This window comes from Pseudophryne corroboree, chromosome 3 (assembly GCF_028390025.1).
Source record: "Pseudophryne corroboree isolate aPseCor3 chromosome 3, aPseCor3.hap2, whole genome shotgun sequence".
Taxonomy (NCBI): domain Eukaryota; kingdom Metazoa; phylum Chordata; class Amphibia; order Anura; family Myobatrachidae; genus Pseudophryne; species Pseudophryne corroboree.
In genome coordinates this window covers 788,070,626-788,087,794 of record NC_086446.1, presented here as the reverse complement: position 1 = coordinate 788,087,794, position 17,169 = coordinate 788,070,626, and the positions used below count along the sequence as shown (strand labels likewise).

Sequence of the window (17,169 nt, the reverse complement as noted above, 5' to 3'; positions counted from 1 at the left end):
TTGTAGTACTGCTACTAAAAACAATATTCAAATTTTTTTCACAAGGCTATCAGCCCCCCCATCCGCCGCCCTTGGATGGGGGGGACAGCCTCGGGCTTCACCCCTGGCCCTTGGGTGGCTGGAGGGGGGACCCTTGATTTAAGGGGTTCCCACTCCTCCAGGGTACCCCGGCCAGGGGTGACTAGTTGGGTATGTAATGCCAGGGCCGCCGGGACCACTATAAAAGTGTCCCCCGGCTCTGGCATTATGTACCTGGCTAGTGGAGCCCGGTGCTGGTTTTAAAAATACGGGGGACCCCTACGCTTTTTGTCCTCCGTATTTTTGGAACCAGGACCAGGCGCAGAGCCCGGTGCTGGTTGATGAAATATGGGGGAACCCCTGTCATTTTTTCCCCATATTTTGACAACCAGGACCGGCTCAAAGAGCCCGAGGCTGGTTTTGCTTAGGGGGGGGGGGGACCCCACGCATTTTTTTTTTTTTTTTGCTTTTTAATAATTTTATTTATTTTACGAAAGGTGCACAATGAAGCCCTGCACGGATCTCACAGATCCGGCCAAGATTCATTGTGCTAATGTCGGCAGTGTTTTACTATTCACTCCCGTAAAACACTGCCAAAAAAAACGAATGACATCGACATCGGAAAACACGAAAATGCAGAATACGACAGCTTAGTAAATTAGTCGTAATAAATTCAAAAAGTTGCAAATTTACACACTAGATGTCATTCGTGTTTGAACTTTAACCTCATTCTGAAAAATACGAATTTTAGTAAATATACCCCCACATCTCAGCAGAGAGGCATGGATTTCTACCCCAGATACAGCAAATGCACAACCAGGCTAGCATCCACAAGAATGAAATATTGAATCTAAATGAACCCAGGTGAGAACTTGAATGGGCAGCAAGATGTTTCTAAACAATGAAATTATTTTTACATTTATATAAAATTCAGTAAAAATTAAATGCAGTGACAGTATCTCAGGTACCGGTTAACTTTATCACTAATGAACTATCACTAATGAACTACAGGGTGTTTAAAACAAATTCTGTATAGAATACGTAAACACTGCACATCCACATAAACTTAACATAATATGCACTCTGCTGGCACTCTACAAATGTCCTTGTAAGTAATGGAGGGTCCTTTAACCCAATTACCAATGTCCAGAAGGGAATGCAGTCAGGATCTGTTACGAGCCACCATGGCTCGTCTTCCCTGCTAGACCCAGTCACTGCTAGGCATCCAGGAAGTCAGCGTACTTCCAGCCGGTGTCTTCCCACTGGTCGCTAGGCAAACGGGGCGCCTGGCTGCCGCGGGAGGTTGTGGGTTGTACTGGGGAGATTAAATTGTAAATTATGGGGGCTTGTCCAGGCTGAGCTCTGGATTGGCTCTTCTCTCCTTTATGTAGCAGTCAGCCCTGTCAGTCTCCGCTGGTTATAGTTCATGCCTGCCAGCTTGAGCCTCTGGTCCTCAGTTCCTGTTCCAGAAAGGCAATTCCTGTTGGATTCTCCCGGCGGTTCTAGAGCCTATCCTGTATACCTGGCCTGCCTGAATATCTACCACAGCCTTGCAAGGCTGGAGCCATAACCTCTCAGCCTATTGAGGGTTATAGTGCGTAGTCACACACTATAGTTATAAAAAAGAGGCGTAAAACACAACGGCTGACATCAGCATCAGACAAAATTTAGTCCAAAAATAATACTGCATAGGAGACCACAAATAGGTTGAACTCAATGGACAAATAGTCTTTTTTCAAACTTAGATACTATCCTGTATAGCTGGCCTGCCTGCATATTTGCCAGAACCCTGCACAGCTGGAACTGCAACCTCACAGTCATTTCCTGCACTCCTAGCCTGCCAACATCTGCTGGAACCCTGTGTGGAGCCACAACTTAACAGTAATATTCCACATTCTTGGCCTGCTCACCATCTGCTAAAACCCTACATGGCTGGAACAGTGACTCTTCTAGTCAGATCCTGTGCTACTAGAGTTATTACCACTTTGGCCAAGCATTCTGTATTGTTGGGACTATTGCTATTCAATCTTTTATCCTGTGATCTCCAGACTGATTGCATAAGGCAAGCCCTTACTGTTCCGAGCATAAATACAGGTGGTCACCTAAGTACCTGTGAGCATTACTTGCTCTATGGGAACAGCGGGTGACTGTTAGTGGTTGAAGACCTCGCTAGAAGTGACTCTAGGGGTATTATGCAAATCAGTTCAGGTTATCATAACATGATCCCAGCAGTCAGAATCCCGATGGTCAGAATACCTTTACTGGAATCCCAACGCTCACAATGTCAATGGATGCCCAAGATGAGTATTAGGAACAGGAACTCAGTGTCACTCAGCTCTCTTCTCTCAGCAGCTGCTCAGTGGCGTCACTCAACTCTCCTCTCTCAGTGGCTGCTCAGTGGCATTACTCAGCTCTCCTCTCTCAGTCGCTTCTCAGTGGGGTTATCCTGCCCTCCTCTCAGCGGCTGCTCAGTGGCATCACTCAACTCTCCTCTCTCAGTAGCTGCTCAGTGGCGTCACTCAGCTCTCCTCTCTCAGCAGCTGCTCAGTGGCGTCACTCAGCTCTCCTCTCTCAGCAGCTGCTCAGTGGCGTCTCCCAGCTCTGCTCTCTCAGCACCTGCTCAGTGGTGTTGCCCAGCTCTCCTCTCTCAGTGGCTGCTCAATATTGTCACCCAGCTGTCCTCTCTCAGTGGCTGTTCAGTGGCGTCACCCAGCTCTCCTCTCTCAGCAGCTGCTCAGTGGCATCTCCCAGCTCTCCTCTCTCAGCACCTGCTTAGTGGTGTTGCCCAGCTCTCCTCTCTCAGTGGCTGTTCAGTGGGGTCAACCAGCTCTCCTCTCTCAGCGGCTGCTCAGTGGCATTACCCAGCTCTCCTTTCTCAGCATCTGCTCAGTGGCGTCACCCAGCTCTCCTCTCTCAGTGTCTGCCCAGTGGAGTCACTCAGCTCTCCTCTCGTCTACCAGCTCTACTCTCTTAGCAGCTGCTCAGAGTCATCACCCAGCTCTCCTCTCTCTGTGGCTGTTCAGTGGTGCCACCCAGCTCTCCTCTCTCAACATCTGCTCAGTGGTATCACCCAGCTCTCTTCTTTCAGCAGATTCTCAGTGGTGTCTCCCAGCTCTCCTCTTGCAGCGTCTGCTCAGTGGCATCTCCCAGCTCTCCTCTCTCAGTGTCTGCTCAGTGGTGATATCCAGCTTTTCTCTCTCAGCAGCTTCTCAGTGGCGTTACCCAGCTCTCCTCTTGCAGCATCTGCTCAGTGGCATCACCCAGCTCTCCTCTCCCAGCGGCTGCTCAGTGGTGTCACCCAGCTCTCCTTTCTCAGCGTCTGTTCAGTGGCTTCTCCCAGCTCTCCTCTATCAGCGGCTGCTCAGTGGGGTCACCAAGATCTCCTCTCTCAGCTGCTGCTCAGTGGAATTTCTCAGCTTTCCTCTCTTAGCAGCTTCTCAGTGGCATCACCCAGCCCTCCTCCCAGCTTAGTGACTGCTCAGTTGTGTCATCCAGCTTTCCCCTTCTCAGTGAAGCCACCCAGCTCTTCTGTCTCAGCATCTGCTCAGTAGCATCTCTCAGCTCTCCTTTCTCAGCATCTGCTCAGTGGCATCACCCAGCTGTCCTATCTGAGCAGCTTCTCAGTGAAGTCACCCAGCTCTTCTCTCTCAGCAGCTGCTCAATGGCGTCAACCAGCTCTCCTCTCTCAGTGTCTGCTCAGTGGTGTCACCCAGCTCTCCCCCTCAGTGGCTGCTCAGTGGAATAACCTAGCTCTCCTCTCTCAGTGGCTTCTCAGTGGCATCCCCCCGTTTTCCTCTCTAAGTGACTTCTCAGTGGCATCTACCAGATCTCCTCTCTCAGTGGCTGCTCAGTAACATCTACCAGCTCTCCTCTCTCAGTGGTTGCTCAGTGTCATCTACCAGGTCTCCTCTCTCAGTGGCTACTCAGTGGTGTCACCCAGCTCTCCTCTCTCAGCAGCTGCTCAGGGGCGTCAACCAGCTCTACTTTCTCAGTGGTGACTCCCAGCTCTCCTCTCTCAGTGTCTGCTCAGTGAAGTCACCCAGCTCTCCTCCTCAGCGGCTGCTCAGTGGCATCACCTAGCTCTCCTCTCTCAGTGGCTGCTTAGTGGCATCTCCCATCTTTCCTCTCTCAGCAACTTCTCAGTGGGATCACTCAGCTGTCCTCTCTCTGCGGCTGTTCATTAACGTCTCCCAGCTCTCCTGTCTCAGTGGCTTCTAAGTGGGGTCACGCAGCTCTCCTCTCTCAGCAGCTGCTCAGTGGTTTCTCCCAGCTATCCTCTCTCAGCGGCTGCTCAGTGACATCTCCCAGCTTTCCTCTATCTGTGGCTGCTCAGTGGCGTCTATCAGCTCTCCTCTCTCAGTGGGTGCTCAGTGGAGTCACCCAGCTCTACTCCTCAGCAGCTGCTCAGTGGCTTTACCCAACTCTCCTCTCTCAGTGGCTGCTCATTGGCATCTCCCAGCTCTCCTATCTCAGTGGTATCAATCAGCTCTCCCCTCTTAGTGGCTTCTCAGTGGGGTCACCCAGCTCTCCTCCCTCAGCATCTTCTCAGTGGCATCACCCAGCTTACCTTTCTCAGTGGCTGCTCAGTGGTGTCACCGAGCTCTTCTCTCTCAGCATCTGCTTAGTGGCGCCATCCAGCTCTCCTCTCTAAGCAGCTTCTCAGTGGAGTCACCCAGCTCTCCTCTCTCAGTGTCTGCTCAGTGAAGTCACCCAGCTCTCCTCCTCAGCGGCTGCTCAGTGGCATCACCTAGCTCTCCTCTCTCAGTGGCCGCTTAGTGGCATCTCCCAGCTTTCCTCTCTCAACAACTTCTGAGGGGGATCACTCAGCTGTCTTCTCTCTGCGGCTGTTCATTAACGTCTCCCAGCTCTCCTGTCTCAGTGGCTTCTAAGTGGGGTCATGCAGCTCTCCTCTCTCAGCAGCTGCTCAGTGGTTTCTCCCAGCTCTCCTCTCTCAGCGGCTGCTCAGTGACATCTCCCAGCTTTCCTCTCTCTGTGGCTGCTCAGTGGCGTCTACTAGCTCTCCTCTCTCAGTGGGTGCTCAGTGGAGTCACCCAGCTCTCCTCCTCAGCGGCTGCTCAGTGGCTTTACCCAGCTCTCCTCTCTCAGACTCTGCTCATTGGCATCTCCCAGCTCTCCTATCTCAGTGGCATCAATCAGCTCTCCTCTCTTAGTGGCTTCTCAGTGGGGTCACCCAGCTCTCCTCCCTCAGCGTCTTCTCAGTGGCATAACCCAGCTTACCTCTCTCAGTGGATGCTCAGTGGCGTCACCAAGCTCTTCTCTCTCAGCATCTGCTTAGTGGCGCCATCCAGCTCTCCCCTCTAATCAGCTTCTCAGTGGAGACACCCAGCTCAACTCTCTCAGCGGCTGCTCAGTGGTGTCTCCCAGCTCTCCTCTCTCAGTGGCTGCTCAGTGGCTTCTGCCAGCTTTCCTCTTTCAGTGGCTGCTCATTGGTGTCACCCAGCTCTCCAGCTGCTCAATGGCATCCCCCAGATCTCCTCTCTCAGAGGCTGCTCAGTGGCGTCACCCAGCTCTCCTCTCTGAGTGGCTTCTCAGTGGGGTCACCCAGCTATCCTTTCTCAGCGGCTGCTCAGTGGCATCTCCCAGCTCTCCTGTCTCAGCAGATGCTCAGTGGCATCACCCAGCTTTTCTCCCTCAGCAGCTGCTCAGTGGCATCACCCAGCTCTCCTCTCTCAGCAGCTGCTCAGTGGCATCACCCAGCTCTCGTATCTTAGCGGCTGCTCATTGGCATCACCCAGCTCTCCTCTCAGTGGCTGCTCAGTGGCATCACTCAGCTCTCCTCTCTCAGTGGCTGCTCAGTGGCATAGCCCAGCTCTCCTCTCTCAGCGGCTGCTCATTGGTGTCACCCAGCTCTCCTACTGTATCTCAGCAGCTGCTCAGTGGCATAACCCAGCTCTGCTCTCTCAGTGGCTACTCAGTGGCATCTCTCAGCTCTACTCTCTCTCTCAGCGGATTCTCAGTGGCATCACCCAGCTTTTCTCTCTCAGTGGCTGCTCAGTGGCATCACCCAGCTCTCCTCTCTCAGTGGCTGCTCAGTGGCATCACCCAGCTCTTTTCTCTTAGCGGCTGCTCAGTGGTGTCACCCAGCTCTACTCTCTTAGCAGCTGCTCAGTGGCGTCACCCGGCTCGCCTCTCTCAGTGGCTGCTCAGTAGCGTCACCCAGCTCTCCTTTCTCAGCGGCTGCTCAGTGGCGTCACTCAGCTCTCCTCTCTAGGCGGCTGCTCAGTGGCGTCACCCAGCTCTCCTCTCTCGGCGGCTGCTCAGTGGCATCACCCAGCTCTCCTCTCTTAGAGGTTTCACAGGATGACCTTACTTAGACATACTGTTAGGAATTGCACATATTCCAGGATTTACTTGCAGTCAGCACCACCAGATGTAAGAGGGTATTGCTGCCATTTAGACCCTGGCATCTGGGTAGCGTATACAACTTCTGCATAACCTCTTTGCTGGTTGCCAGGGTTGGAACACTACTTGGATGGATTACAGTGTAAGTTCTCACCTGCAGGTTTGCTGGAATACAGCCGGTATGGGTATCTAACATTAAAATAGCAGGTTCTGTGGTAGCAGTGACATTTATTGTTCATCAACAGATCTGTCACAGACAAAATATATCATATGGGCACTGGCGTGCGCAGCACATTTGATTAGGGGGTGCACCGTCGGAGGGGTGTGTCTAGTACCGCCTTTTGGGCGTGTCTAGCACCATCTATTGATGGTCAACACATATAAAATATCCACCCTTGTACCAATCCTAATAAAGCAGATACATTGTCATATGTTGTGGTGTGCACCAAACAAACACCCCTGATGGCACTCACTGCAATTACAGTGCTCCTCCTCAGCCTGGTCTGGCACCCCCTCTCTTTCCCCTGCAAGCTGCAGTCACTCACTGACACTGACAGTCGCAGACTAGTTACTGCTGCTGCTGGAAAAACGAGTGACGTGTCAATGCTGCTGACCGCCTGCCAGTATTGAACTTGTCTTCCTCACGTAACATCACACTGTTTTTCCACGTGGAGGTGGATCTGGGAATTTGAAAGCCGGTGGCAGTGGCACCCTTGATTATCCCAGGCGTCCGGTCAGTAGTGCAGTCCTGACAGGGTGCAGCGCAGAGGGGACAGTAATCTGCCTGCTCGGCGATTGCTGCATCAGGCATGTGAGATTGGGGTGCCAGGCACCCCCCCTGCGCACACCTATGATGGGCATGTGCAAATAGTGACACCTGCGATCCATAGAGAATGCATTATACGATCGCAGGTGCGACTATTTTCACTCAATTGCAGAAAATTGAGATGCGTGGGGGGACACATCAGTACTTGACATGTCAACACTTACTATGCCAACAGTGATGAAAAGTTGACATTATTAGAATGTCAACTAAATGTCCCCGGTGGCCCAGTAGTGTCTTACCTGGTTTGGCAGCTACAACGTTGTCTTCCAGGTCCCTCAATCAGCTGATGGTGAGTAACGCTATCTCCTAACCCTAATTCTACCTACCCATGTAGCCTAAATGGGTTAAGGTTGAAATTAGAGATGAGCGGGTTCGGTTCCTCGGAATCCGAACCCCCCCGAACTTCAGCCTTTTTACACGGGTCCGAGGCAGACTCGGATCTTCCCGCCTTGCTCGGTTAACCCGAGCGCGCCCGAACGTCATCATCCCGCTGTCGGATTCTCGCGAGGCTCGGATTCTACCGCGAGACTCGGATTCTATATAAGGAGCCGCGCGTCGCTGCCATTTTCACACGTGCATTGAGATTAATAGGGAGAGGACGTGGCTGGCGTCCTCTCCGTTAGAATAGATAGAGACACTTGAGTTGATTTACTACTAACTTAGTAATTTTGGGGAGCATTAGGAGTACTCAGAGTGCAGAGTTTTGCTGATAGTTACTAGTGACCACCACCAGTTTTATTTATTATTTAATATAATCCGTTCTCTGCCTGAAAAAAAACGATACACAGTCACATACCATATCTGTGCTCAGCCTCAGTGTGCTGCATGATAATATCATCTATGTATATCTGACTGTGCTGAGTGCTCACTGCTCACACAGCTGAATTGTGGGGGAGACTGGGGTGCAGTTATAGCAGGAGTACAGTGCACACTTTTGCTGCCAGTGTGACTGACCAGTGACCACCAGTATATTGTCTGCCTGAAAAAGTTAAACACTCCTTTGGTGTTTTTTTTTTTTTATTCTATAAACGCATTCTGCTGACAGTGTCCAGCAGGTCCGTCATTCATTATATTATATAAATATTTACCTGCAGTAGTGTTATATTTATTTTGTTCATCTCTATCATCTTTATCATCTCTATATTAGCAGACGCAGTACGGTAGTCCACGGCTGTGGCTACCTCTGTGTCGTCAGTGCTCGTCCATAATTGTATACCTACCTCTGGTGGGGGTTTTTTTTCTATCTTCTTCATACTAGTAGTTTAGGAGTCTGCTGACAGTGTCCAGCAGGTCCGTCATTATATTATATATACCTGCAGTAGTGATATATATATATTTTTTATATCATTATCATCTCTATACTAGCAGACGCAGTACGGTAGTCCACGGCTGTAGCTACCTCTGTGTCGTCAGTGCTCGTCCATAATTGTATACCTACCTGTGGTGGGGTTTTTTTTTCTATCTTCTTCATACTAGTAGTTTAGGAGTCTGCTGACAGTGTCCAGCAGGTCCGTCATTATATTATATATACCTGCAGTAGTGATATATATATATATTTTTTATATCATTATCATCTCTATACTAGCAGACGCAGTACGGTAGTCCACGGCTGTAGCTACCTCTGTGTCGTCAGTGCTAGTCCATAATTGTATACCTACCTGTGGTGGGGTTTTTTTTTCTATCTTCTTCATACTAGTAGTAGGAGTCTGCTGACAGTGTCCACCAGGTCCGTCATTATATCATATATACCTGCAGTAGTGATATATATATATTTTTTATATCATTATCATCTCTATACTAGCAGACGCAGTACGGTAGTCCACGGCTGTAGCTACCTCTGTGTCGTCAGTCACTCGTCATCCATAAGTATACTAGTATCCATCCATCTCCATTGTTTACCTGAGGTGTCTTTTAGTTGTGCCTATTAAAATATGGAGAACAAAAATGTTGAGGTTCCAAAAATAGGGAAAGATCAAGATCCACTTCCACCTCGTGCTGAAGCTGCTGCCACTAGTCATGGCCGAGACGATGAAATTCCATCAACGTCGTCTGCCAAGGCCGATGCCCAATGTCATAGTACAGAGCATGTAAAATCCAAAACACAAAATATCAGTAAAAAAAGGACTCAAAAATCTAAAATAAAATCGTCGGAGGAGAAGCGTAAACTTGCCAATATGCCATTTACCACACGGAGTGGCAAGGAACGGCTGAGGCCCTGGCCTATGTTCATGGCTAGTGGTTCAGCTTCACATGAGGATGGAAGCACTCAGTCTCTCGCTAGAAAAATGAAAAGACTTAAGCTGGCAAAAGCACAGCAAAGAACTGTGCGTTCTTCGAAATCACAAATCCACAAGGAGAGTCCAATTGTGTCGGTTGCGATGCCTGACCTTCCCAACACTGGACGTGAAGAGCATGCGCCTTCCACCATTTGCACGCCCCCTGCAAGTGCTGGAAGGAGCACCCGCAGTCCAGTTCCTGATAGTCAGATTGAAGATGTCAGTGTTGAAGTACACCAGGATGAGGAGGATATGGGTGTTGCTGGCGCTGGGGAGGAAATTGACAAGGAGGATTCTGATGGTGAGGTGGTTTGTTTAAGTCAGGCACCCGGGGAGACACCTGTTGTCCGTGGGAGGAATATGGCCATTGACATGCCTGGTGAAAATACCAAAAAAATCAGCTCTTCGGTGTGGAAGTATTTCAACAGAAATGCGGACAACAGGTGTCACGCCGTGTGTTGCCTTTGTCAAGCTGTAATAAGTAGGGGTAAGGACGTTAACCACCTCGGAACATCCTCCCTTATACGTCACCTGCAGCGCATTCATCATAAGTCAGTGACAAGTTCAAAAACTTTGGGCGACAGCGGAAGCAGTCCACTGACCAGTAAATCCCTTCCTCTTGTAACCAAGCTCACGCAAACCACCCCACCAACTCCCTCAGTGTCAATTTCCTCCTTCCCCAGGAATGCCAATAGTCCTGAAGGCCATGTCACTGGCAATTCTGACGAGTCCTCTCCTGCCTGGGATTCCTCCGATGCATCCTTGAGTGTAACGCCTACTGCTGCTGGCGCTGCTGTTGTTGCTGCTGGGAGTCGATGGTCATCCCAGAGGGGAAGTCGGAAGACCACTTTTACTACTTCCACCAAGCAATTGACTGTCCAACAGTCCTTTGCGAGGAAGATGAAATATCACAGCAGTCATCCTGCTGCAAAGCGGATAACTGAGGCCTTGGCATCCTGGGCGGTGAGAAACGTGGTTCCGGTATCCATCATTACTGCAGAACCAACTATAGACTTGTTTGAGGTACTGTGTCCCCGGTACCAAATACCATCTAGGTTCCATTTCTCTAGGCAGGCGATACCGAAAATGTACACAGACCTCAGAAAAAGACTCACCAGTGTCCTAAAAAAATGCAATTGTACCCAATGTCCACTTAACCACGGACATGTGGACAAGTGGAGCAGGGCAGACTCAGGACTATATGACTGTGACAGCCCACTGGGTAGATGTATTGACTCCCGCCGCAAGAACAGCAGCGGCGGCACCAGTAGCAGCATCTCGCAAACGCCAACTCTTTCCTAGGCAGGCTACGCTTTGTATCACCGCTTTCCAGAATATGCACACAGCTGAAAACCTCTTACGGCAACTGAGGAAGATCATCGCAGAATGGCTTACCCCAATTGGACTCTCCTGTGGATTTGTGGCATCGGACAACGCCAGCAATATTGTGTGTGCATTAAATCTGGGCAAATTCCAGCACGTCCCATGTTTTGCACATACCTTGAATTTGGTGGTGCAGAATTATTTAAAAAACGACAGGGGCGTGCAAGAGATGCTGTCGGTGGCCAGAAGAATTGCGGGACACTTTCGGCGTACAGGCACCACGTACAGAAGACTGGAGCAACACCAAAAACGCCTGAACCTGCCCTGCCATCATCTGAAGCAAGAAGTGGTAACGAGGTGGAATTCAACCCTCTATATGCTTCAGAGGTTGGAGGAGCAGCAAAAGGCCATTCAAGCCTATACAACTGACCACGATATAGGAGGTGGAATGCACCTGTCTCAAGCGCAGTGGAGAATGATTTCAACGTTGTGCAAGGTTCTGCAACCTTTTGAACTTGCCACACGTGAAGTCAGTTCAGACACTGCCAGCCTGAGTCAGGTCATTCCCCTCATCAGGCTTTTGCAGAAGAAGCTGGAGACATTGAAGGAGGAGCTAACACAGAGCGATTCCGCTAGGCATGTGGGACTTGTGGATGGAGCCCTTAATTCGCTTAACAAGGATTCACGGGTGGTCAATCTGTTGAAATCAGAGCACTACATTTTGGCCACCGTGCTCGATCCTAGATTTAAAACCTACGTTGTATCTCTCTTTCCGGCAGACACAAGTCTGCAGGGGTTCAAAGAACTGCTGGTGAGAAAATTGTCAAGTCAAGCGGAACGCGACCTGTCAACATCTCCTCCTTCACATTCTCCCGCAACTGGGGGTGCGAGGAAAAGGCTCAGAATTCCGAGCCCACCCGCTGGCGGTGATGCAGGGCAGTCTGGAGCGACTGCTGATGCTGACATCTGGTCCGGACTGAAGGACCTGCCAACGATTATGGACATGTCGTCTACTGTCACTGCATATGATTCTCTCACCATTGAAAGAATGGTGGAGGATTATATGAGTGACCGCATCCAAGTAGGCACGTCAGACAGTCCGTACGTATACTGGCAGGAAAAAGAGGCAATTTGGAGGCCCTTGCACAAACTGGCTTTATTCTACCTAAGTTGCCCTCCCACAAGTGTGTACTCCGAAAGAGTGTTTAGTGCCGCCGCTCACCTTGTCAGCAATCGGCGTGCGAGGTTACTTCCAGAAAATGTGGAGAAGATGATGTTCATTAAAATGAATTATAATCAATTCCTCCGTGGAGACATTCACAAGCAGCAATTGCCTCCACAAAGTACACACGGAGCTGTGATGGTGGATTCCAGTGGGGACGAATTGATAATCTGTGAGGAGGGGGATGTACACGGTGATGAATCGGAGGATGATGATGAGGTGGACATCTTGCCTCTGTAGAGCCAGTTTGTGCAAGGAGAGATTAATTACTTCTTTTTTGGTGGGGTTCCAAACCAACCCGTCATTTCAGTCACAGTCGTGTGGCAGACCCTGTCACTGAAATGATGGGTTGGTTAAAGTGTGCATGTCCTGTTTATACAACATAAGGGTGGGTGGGAGGGCCCAAGGACAATTCCATCTTGCACCTCTTTTTTCTTTCATTTTTCTTTGCGTCATGTGCTGTTTGGGGAGTGTTTTTTGGAAGGGCCATCCTGCGTGACACTGCAGTGCCACTCCTAGATGGGCCAGGTGTTTGTGTCGGCCACTAGGGTTACTTATCTTAGTCACACAGCTACCTCATTGCGCCTCTTTTTTTTCTTCTTTGCGTCATGTGCTGTTTGGGGAGTATTTTTTGGAAGGGCCATCCGGCCTGACACTGCAGTGCCACTCCTAGATGGGCCAGGTGTTTGTGTCGGCCACTAGGGTCGCTTAGCTTACTCACACAGCTACCTCATTGCGCCTCTTTTTTTCTTTGCGTCATGTGCTGTTTGGGGGGTGTTTTTTGGAAGGGCCATCCTGCGTGACACTGCAGTGCCACTCCTAGATGGGCCAGGTGTTTGTGTCGGCCACTTGGGTCGCTGAGCTTAGTCATCCAGCGACCTCGGTGCAAATTTTAGGACTAAAAATAATATTGTGAGGTGTGAGGTGTTCAGAATAGACTGAAAATGAGTGGAAATTATGGTTATTGAGGTTAATAATACTTTGGGATCAAAATGACCCCCAAATTATATGATTTAAGCTGTTTTTTAGGGTTTTTTGAAAAAAACACCCGAATCCAAAACACACCCGAATCCGACAAAAAAAATTCGGTGAGGTTTTGCCAAAACGCATTCGAACCCAAAACACGGCCACGGAACCGAACCCAAAACCAAAACACAAAACCCGAAAAATTTCCGGTGCACATCTCTAGTTGAAATGCTGGTGTTTGGGACCCAGCAATCAGAATACTGACCGTGGAATCCTGATGTTCAGAATCCTGACAGGGCAAGGTAGGTAGTGTCGGTATTCTGGCATCTGTACTTCGACTGCCGGGATCCTGACCGCATCTCACCTAAACCTTACCTCCCCTCCTGCTGCCCAACTTAACTGTCTGTATTCTGAAAATGTCGGCATTTCAAGTGTTGACATTTCAGATGCGGACATTGTGAACTTGACGACATTCTGCAGATATTGACATATTCCATGTCAACCTTTCAAGTGTTGATATCATAATTGTTGACACTGCGGTGTCAACAATATGATTGCCGACATTGTAAATGTCGACAAGATGAACTGCATCCTGATAGATTGATAGATAGATAGATAGATAGATAGAGGAACCAGACAAAAAGTATTTGTTTTGTACTCCTAACCTAACCTAACCCCCTGTCCCTGTCACCCTCTATCCTGCCCTTTGTGATTCTCCTCCAATCAACTTCCCTCTATATTTTTATTTAAACGAAAAACACCAAATTCTACAGATGTTTCCACTGGTCATGGACACGGTATATACATTTACTCATTACCATTACAAAGGTACTACTTACGTGTTGGGGGGGGGGAAAGCCTGATATACACAGAATCCCCTGTGATGGAATAATGCTGTATTGGCCCTTACTCTTTTCACAGGGAAGCAATACATAAATTGTACAAACTGTGTTAAAAATTAACATACTGTAGTATTGATTACCTGACCGGACAGGAACCATCAACAGATCAAAGAATCAATTCTTCTGCTTCTTACTAATTCTCAGTGACACTTTTTAAATAAGATTAAATGATGTTTAGGACAGGGACGTAGCAAACCCAACTTTTAAACATTTTGCTGTGTGACGGGACCTGCCGTCCTAGAGGTTTGCAGCTGCTCTGAGTGTCATCATGATGATTTGTATATCGGGGAGTAATGAAATCATGACCTTTAGCCCAATATATTATAGGATTTTTTCATACTTTCTTTATGGTTCATTACTGGAAACCCCTATAGAGTTTCTATAGCATTAAACATCCCATACACAGAGCAGACATCCTCAAGACATTTGATGCTACAATTTTGGTGTCTCCATATTTTTGTCTGCCCTTTAGCTATAGGAAGGTGTCAGAGACGTGCGGTGAGGTAAATGGGTCAGGAGGCATTGGCTAGTACCAGAGTCAGATTTACACACAGTATATGAGCCCAATGGTTCATGTGGGCATTATACACAGGTGCAGCAGTGTATACATGTGGGCATTATACACAGGTGCAGCAGTATATACATGTGAGCATTATACACAGGTGTAGCAGAATATACATATGGGCATTATACACAGGTGCAGCAGTACATACATCTGGGCATTATACACAGGTGCAGCAGTATATACATCTGGGCATTATACACAGGTGCAGCAGTACATACATATGGGCATTATACACAGGTGCAGCAGTACATACATATGGGCATTATACACAGGTGCAGCAATACATACATATGGGCATTATACACAGGTGCAGCAGTACATACATATGGGCATTATACACAGGTGCAGCAGTATATACATGTGGGCATTATACGCAGGTGCAGCAGTATATACATGTGGGCATTATACGCAGGTGCAGCGGTATATACATGTGGGCATTATACGCAGGTGCAGCGGTATATACATGTGGGCATTATACGCAGGTGCAGCGGTATATACATGTGGGCATTATACACAGGTGCACCAGTATATACATGTGGGCATTATACACAGATGCACCAGTATATACATGTGGGCATTATACACAGGTGCAGCGGTATATACATGTGGACATTACACACAGGTGCAGCGGTATATACATGTGGACATTATACACAGGTGCAACGGTATATACATGTGGGCATTATACACAGGTGCAGCGAAATATACATGTGGGCATTATACACAGGTGCAGCAGTGTATACATGTGGGCATTATACACAAGTGCAGCAGTATATACATGTGGGCACTATACACAGGTGCAGCAGTATATGTATGTGGGCATTATACACAGGTGCAACGGTATATACATGTGGGCATTATACACAGGTGCAGCGAAATATACATGCGGGCATTATACACAGGTGCACAGTGTATAGCTCCTAGGCCCTGGTGCTTCTTAAAAGCCTGCAGTGTTTCCCCTGGGAGCCTCCCAGGGGAGGATGGATCCTCCTGGGGAGGAGGATGACGGAGAGTCCCAGGCTGCAAGGCCTGAGGGAGGCCCTGGGAATTCTGACCTACCGATTGCAGTGGAAGCCTCAGTGCTGGAGGATTTGGACAGTACAGCGTTTCCAGTGATTGTGGGTCCAGTGATGAAACAGGATCCCCAACTGGAGACCCCCAAACCGCAGGATGCCGGCTCTCTGGGTGAGGAAACCCAGGGAGGTGATAAGGTGAATGAACTTGCCTGTGGTGGGGCGGGGGTTAGTGCTGCAGGTGGAGATGCTGAGGTTTCTGATTGCAGCCTGGAGGATTCAACATCCTCTAGTGATAAATACATGAATATGAGTCTAGAGGAATTAAGAATGGAGCAGAACCGTATATACTCCTGCATTACTTATAAAAAAAGAAGGCGTAACTGTAGCAGCAGATGGGAGAGAGTTGCCCTGAAAGATGAACTTTGGGAGCTGAATGACACTTTGGCTGCAGTTAAAAAGAGGATTAAAATGTTGCAGGATCAGGCTCTATTGCAAAAGGAAAAAGCACTGCTAGAATCCATACCAGGACAAGATGGCGGATGTGATGGCGGCCTGGTCCCGGCGGGTTCTGTGGCGGCATCTGGGCTCATAGTTCCAGTGGAAGACATGGAAGTGGGCAGCCAGACTGCGGAAGAAGTGGTGGATATCGTGGGCCATGATGGAGGTGAAACCTCTGGGATTGCGTCTGGTGCCGTGGATACCGAGGGGAACCCTGCGATGACGTCATCCTGTGATTTCCATGAGGGGAAGGCGTCTCTCCCACAGAGAGTGCTGGGTGGTGGCAGTGCAGGGGGCATGGTGGCTGCCGGGGTGACGGCGGGTGCTGGAGCTCTGGTGGCTGCTACTGCTTCCTGTGGACTTGCTCCCGATGCACTTGTCTCTGAAGCTGCGGATATGGGGACGGCGCGGGCCATGGTAGATGCTGAGGCTGGCTCTCCCTGTAAGACAGCAGCGACTGGCTCTGGCTTAGTCGCTGTGGTGGCTGAGGGGGGCGGGGCCAAAGACGCATCATGTGTGACATCACGAGTGAAATCATTAACTGCATCAATGGGAATTCCGGAGTATGAAGCCATATTAAAAACTGGGCAAAGATTGGCCCAAGGACTGCCGGCAGTTGATAAAAGCAGCTTAACCCCTGAGGAGACTACACTGGTAGAAACAGTTTACGGAGATATGGATATGCCTGTGAGGGCTTTAGCGGCCGTAGGCTTGATCCAGGCAAACCAAACTAGGATGGCTGGTGGGGCTGGTAGTGCGGGTATAGAGGTCAGTAAGAAGGTAAATGTTCAAGCACCCAAGGGTCTCCCTGTAATCTCTCCTTTGGTTAGACCAGGATCTGGTTCATATGCCAAAACTTTGGAGGGTTCTGGTTGGGCTAGTACTGGTCCTCAGCTTGGGGTAAGTGGGGGTCAGCCTATAAAAAGGCGTAATGTGGTTCAGTTTAGATGGGTAGGGGAAGGGGAGGCTCCTTCAAAGTCGGAGTTCTTGGATATAGTATTCTCGCTGGGTTTTAGGGCCGCAGACCTTTTTGCGTGCATCCATCCGGTGAGAACTCCTGACTTTGATCTGAGCTTCCTCTCCCTGAATGGCTTGCAAGCTTTTGGCTCCCAATGGGAGAAGAACAGGACCAAGGAGCCGTACTGCCATTTTAAAACCAACACCATCACCAGGCAGGATAGGGTAAAGATTACT

General features: G+C 49.2%; 1 long non-coding RNA gene across 1 annotated transcript in view; it reads right to left on the bottom strand.

Moving 5' to 3' along the window:
• The window catches only part of LOC135058270 (uncharacterized), a 108,525-nt gene extending 92,848 nt beyond the window's left edge, over nt 1–15,677 (bottom strand). The window contains exon 1 of the long non-coding RNA XR_010244717.1: nt 15,521–15,677. This is a non-coding gene — a long non-coding RNA (uncharacterized LOC135058270). The remainder of the gene's footprint in view (nt 1–15,520) is intronic.
• Nucleotides 15,678–17,169: the final 1,492 nt, after the last annotated feature.